The sequence below is a fragment of the Hevea brasiliensis genome, chromosome 5 (genome assembly GCF_030052815.1).
Source record: "Hevea brasiliensis isolate MT/VB/25A 57/8 chromosome 5, ASM3005281v1, whole genome shotgun sequence".
NCBI classification, from domain to species: Eukaryota; Viridiplantae; Streptophyta; class Magnoliopsida; order Malpighiales; family Euphorbiaceae; genus Hevea; species Hevea brasiliensis.
Window position 1 is genome coordinate 107,584,800 of NC_079497.1, and position 6,123 is coordinate 107,590,922.

Below are 6,123 nucleotides of genomic sequence, written 5' to 3' on the forward strand. Positions count from 1 at the left end.
ACACAATTGTTTTTCATTTTTTTTATAAAAATAACACAATAATTTTGGTCAAAAATAAAAATTGTAATTTTTGTAACTTTTCATTAAATAAAGTTAATCGAGTTAAAGCCCATTATAGAAACTCTTATTTAGCTTTAGAAGCGGTTTACCACCAAATGGTGGGCATGACAGCCTCACAGTTGACATGCGCCGGCTTCATTGACCTTCCATAGATCCCCAACTCAACAATAGACACAATCTATAGGACTCGATTAGGGCTAACAAATTAAGAAACAATCCTTTATAAAGATTTCCTAAGATCTGCAATCAAAATCATAAAAGCAAATAAACCATTTATGTCTTAATTCCAAGATGGAGAGGGAGAGACCCACACTTCAAGTTAGAGGCAATTACCTTGCTCGTGATACTGACAGAGGGAAGCAATCGAGAACCACAAAGACCAAGAACAATAGAGAAAAAATTTCTCTTTGTAGGAACTGGAAAGAGAGAGAGAGAGTTGCCCCTTCCTCCTCCAATCTTGCCATATTGATCAGCATTTATCTTAAGATTCTTGGTTTCCTAAGCGATTTAGCTAGTGGTGGTCTTGAAATGGCTATCATTTATAAAAAGCTTCAAGAAAGAGCAAAGAATAATTTATAAATTTTAGGAATATTAAAAATTATAAATTTAAAACAAATTAATTGACATGTTTCAAATCTGTTCCTGTTAATAAAATATTTTTTAAATTTAATTTAATTTATTATTAAAATTTTAAACTACTAAATTTCTTAAATTCTATTCTATTTTGTTAGTCAAATAGTCACTTCATCCAAATCTTATGGATGAATAATTATATATGATATATTTAAAACACATATACATATATTAAATTTAAAATATAAACACTACTTTTTAAGAATAAAATAAAATATATCAAAATAAATAATCAAGTAATTTATTAGAAGAATAATTATATATATAAAACTTGCTCACAGCGCAGGCTGACATCTTATTTAAAATAATCAATGGCAATTAAACAGAAAAATTAGTGGGTGATGGGGATAATATAGTAATTAATCAACATTCCCAGACACACATGCATCGAGTTCCTGACTCAACACATTCAGCAGATCCTTTGTACAACAGATTGCACAATTTCTCACAAGCTCTCACTACACATTTCCCACCGCTCCCAGGAAGGGGTTTCAGTATATTGTTGCATATATCAGCTTCTGCTTGCTGCATCACCATTAATCCTGCTGCATTATATAAATAACAATTCCATTAGTCTTAATTAATTACCTCAATTATTTTTATTCACAATACAAAGTTAATGAAAACTTATTTAAATTTGATTTATCATGAACTCAATATATAAAAATTTACATCTCATCTATTTTATATGTGTATTTCAGTTTACATAATATATCTTAGATCTATAATAGATCAAATTTAGATAAGTACATGATAGACATATATTTAAAATATGAGAAACCCATATATTTAAATTTAAAATTTGTAATAAATCTGATTTAAATTAGAATTTTACAATGCAAGAAATCGTACAAATAAACAAACCTGTGAAAACAAGGAGAAGAACAAAGAAATGCTTGAGGGGAAGAACAGCCATCTCTAAGATATAACTGTTGCTTGCCACAAGGAAGGATGGTTTATATAGAAGTCTTTATATATTTTTCTTCCATTCTCTATTAATGCTTGTATATGGTTAAAATAAGTAAATAATAACCCCTTTTAAGTTATGATATTGAAAATGGCCTAAATTAATAGAATTAGACATTTAAAGTAAATAAATTAATTTTAAAGAATGTGTAAAATTAGTGCATATACCTGACATTACCTAAATTGAAAAATAAAAAAATAGCTATCTTCTAGGAATGGAAATCAAGGAGAAGGCATCAAATCCTATCCTTTGTCTCATCAAAAAGCTCGATTTGTGCCGAAATTTAATGATTCATTTATTATTTTTTTTTATAAATTTTAAATTTTTTTATTGGGGTTTCTTAATTATAGATTTTTTTTTTAGTTTGAGTGGAAGAAAATTAATTATTGTTTCTTTGAAATTTATAATTATTATTTTTATATTTAATTGATTTAAAAAAAAAAAAGCACTTTCAACCTCAAAATAATAACGAATTTCCTTCATATTTAAAAACTGATGACTATTAAATTACTACAAATATTTATAGCATGGAAAATTTATAATATGGTTCTTGATTTAATATTATATTACACTTTAATCTCTTACCTTTGAGAAATTAATTTAATCTTTAAATTTTACACTATATTATCTTTTAGTCCTTATATTTTGAAAAATAAATTATTTAGTCTCTAAATTTTGTATTATATCATACTTTAATCCCTATAGTTTTAATATATAGAATAATTAGTCATTCGGTTAATGAATAGAATTGTTATAAACATTAAAATTATAGAGATTAAATTATTCTAGACATTAAAATTAAAAGGCTAAATAATTTATTTCTTAAATTTTAAGGACTAAAGTATAATATAATGCAAAATTTAGAAATTAAACAAGTAATTTCTCAAAATTTAAATGTGATATAAAACAAAATGTGGAGAACAAATTATAAATTTCACTTATAACATTTAATCGTATAATCACATAATTAAGTAAATATTTTATTCCTTCATATCTTAATTTTCTTCTTCTAGGTCTAATGTTCAAATACCCTACTCAGAGTATGCTAATACCCGAATGAAATCAACATAACAAAAAAAAATAAAACCTTTTAAAAAAAATTATAAAAGAAATAGAGAAGATAACTTTAACGCTCCTACCAACAATCTAAAATTTAATTATTAAAATATTGGAGGATTTTTTTTTTAAATAAATTATTTAAGCCCACATGCTAAGCATGTGAAAGTAAGAGAATCAAAATAAGTTACAACAGCTAGAGGACAATTTATATGACAAGCCTCCTATTTAATCCAGCTTATCAATCTTCTACAGGATGACTCTTGCATGGGTATCTATATATGGTTAAAATAATTAAGTAAATAATAACCCTTTTAAGGTTTATATTGAAAATAGCCAAATTAAGCTTTCTTTGCTTTTTTGGATTTGCTATATGTTTCCAAATACCTTCATCCATTCATGGCATGTGCTTTACTTGAGAAGAAGAGAAGACATAGCTAGAGAGAATAGATTGACTTCAACAATAGTCATTGGGATTCAAACTCAAAATGGAGTGTATCAAAAGTTGAATCCTCAACCACTGACTCTATTCTTGACAGGCTGTTTGCATCTTATTTAGAATAATTAAGTGCAAATTAAACTGAAAATTTTTATTTATTGATTAATTGCTCAATGATAATAATTAATGACATTCCCAGACACACATACATTGAGTATTTGTGCCAACAGTAACACATTCAGCAGATCCTTTATGCAGAAATTTGCACAATTTCTGACAATTTCCCAAATCACACCCTTTGCTTCCAGGAAGAGGTGGTAGTATACTTTTACATATTTCAGCTTCTGTTTGGTACACCATTAACCCACCTGCATTACATAATTTACAATTCCATTATTCTTAAATCTTAACAAATTACCTTGATTAATTAAGGAGATCACAAATAAACAAACCTGAGAATACAAGGAGAAGGACCAAGACATGCTTAAAGGGAAGCACAACCATCTCTATAAGTTACTAGCTAGCCACACAAGGATGTGAACAAACTTGCTTAGAAAGAATTGAGAAAAATAGTAACTGCTATCCTTCTCCAAAAAAGGGAATACAGAGTCTGTGTCTTTATATACAAGTCTAGCACATATGCTGTGCATGTGAAAGTAAGAGAGACAAAATAAGTTATAACAGCTGTAGGACAACTTATATGACAAGCCTCCTATTTAATCCAGCTCAGCAATCTTCTACAGGATGACTCTTGCATGGGTCTATATATATGGTTAAAATAATTAAGTAAATAATAACCCTTTTAAGGTATATATTGAAAATAGCCAAATTAAGCTTTCTTTGCTTTCTTGGATTTGCTATATGTTTCCAAATACCTTCATCCATTCATGGCATGTGCTTTACTTGAGATTTAGGTGTCCAGATTTTCTTTGATATGATTTTAAAGGGGATATTAAATATTTTTACAAATAATTAGGTATTTAAATTAAATAAATTAATTTTTAAAATATGCATAAAATTAGTTGAGAACCTATTTATCACATATATCTATATCTATTTATACATATAAATCAAGTATTTTTTTTCCTTGATGTTGCTACGTCATATATTTTCCTCTAATATTGCCATGTATCACTTCCTATAAAAGATTAATTTATTAATTAATGAAAAAAATTAATATATTAATTAATAATTATTTATTATTAAATGGTAACTCTTTCCATACAATTATTATTGAAACATTATCAATACCATTCTTACGTTTTTTTAATAATTATTTTTATACTTTTACTTGGGGTTTAATGATTTATTTTAAGCAAGCAACAATACTTTTGAACTCTAAATTCTATTCAATACATTCTACCACTCTTATCATATATAAATTTCATCTCAAAAATTTGAAAAACCTATGACACAAGATCTCGTGAGAAATTCGTAAAAAAATAAAAAGTCTTATGACATATAGATCAAAGGTTAATGTTCTATATATATATATATATATATATATATATCGAAACTATCTTAATTAAAACCATCTAAATTAAAATTTTTGACGCAAATTATCAATATCCTTTGCTATTCAACTTATCAAAATGTTAGACTTCACATTTACTTATTTTAACAATATTTATTTTATTTTTAAATTTCTTTAAGTTTCCTTTTTTATTATTTTAAATTTTTTATATTTATTCTATTAAAATTTTTTTGCATAATATATTATAATATTATTTCAAAATTTAAAATTATATTATAAAAATTATAGAAAAAAGTCCAAAAAAATGACTTCCGGTTTCATGCTTTGATACTTAAGATACAGTGTTTTATTTTTTGTCAATATGGTAACTTGTGTTTATCGCCGTTAGTATTTTTTTTTCACCCAAGTCGAAAGTGATGGAAGTTCAGTGGCTTTTATAGAGATGATAGGGGTTTCTTCTTGGCTTGCTTGTTTTTAAGGCATGGGTTAGCAACAATTCTTTCATTCCTAATCTTTGATTGGTGGCTTTGATTCTACTCGGTTCTTGAAGAGGCAGCGTTGAGCAAACTTCTTGGCTTTCTACTTGAGTGTAGAGCTAGGTTATTGGTAAGGAAGGGTCTTGGGCTTCTATTGCTGGGCCTGTACTTTGGGATGGGTCTTCCATGTAAAATCAGGCTTCAAGCCTTATATTTGTGTTGTACTTGCTTGGGCTTTTATGTAATGACAAAATTGCAGATAAAAAAAAAAAAAAAACTATTCTTAGCCTAAAAAACAAGGCTCATCGGACCAACAATACTATCTCATAGGGCAACAGCACGCGGTTGGAAATCTCCAAAAGCCGAGAATGGAGCACCGATCGGAAGGGGAAAAACTAAAGGATTGTGCAGTTGAGAATATGTCTTGAACTGAAAAAAAAAACCTCATTATACCTAAAGAAAAGCTCTGGTAGTGAAGACCCCAATCCTTAAACACATATCCAAACGCATAGATCTACTGTCACTAAGCACAAACAGAGGTGAAGCATAGAGCCAAAGGAGAACCCACAGAGTAGAAATCATGGAAGCATCTTGCCAGTATCAACAGGCAGAGGTCAGCGATAATGGGGCTCTTTAGTGTCTTACTCGCGCCTTCTGAGCCAATCTCTGAGATCGCACCCCATAAGCAAACCACCAAACCAATGTCAACCAAGATTGGTAGAGCACAAGTCGATGCAATATGTTTCCATGACCATATTTATCTTAATTATTGCTGTCCCTAAATATAATTAATGATAAATACAAGATAAGTTTATGTATGACACTAATTTAACTTTATATATATATATATATTATGTCTATTTAGCATTAAAGTTGGAGGGGTAAAACTGCTTTTAAAAAAAAATCATTTTAAATATTATTAAAAAATAATTTAAAAAATTATTTTATTATTTAACATTTTTATAATTAAATTTTATCAAATTTAAACTTAATTTTAAATTTTTTTAATATTCACTAA

At 27.6% G+C, this 6,123-nt stretch overlaps 1 long non-coding RNA gene across 1 annotated transcript; it reads right to left on the reverse strand.

The window, feature by feature from the left end:
- Positions 1-3,280: 3,280 nt before the first annotated feature.
- LOC131180265 (uncharacterized) lies at positions 3,281-3,952 on the reverse strand. The gene is made up of 2 exons (XR_009149056.1): positions 3,608-3,952; positions 3,281-3,523 (listed from the first exon to the last, which is right to left on the reverse strand). It is a non-coding gene; the product is annotated as an uncharacterized LOC131180265 (long non-coding RNA).
- Positions 3,953-6,123: the final 2,171 nt, after the last annotated feature.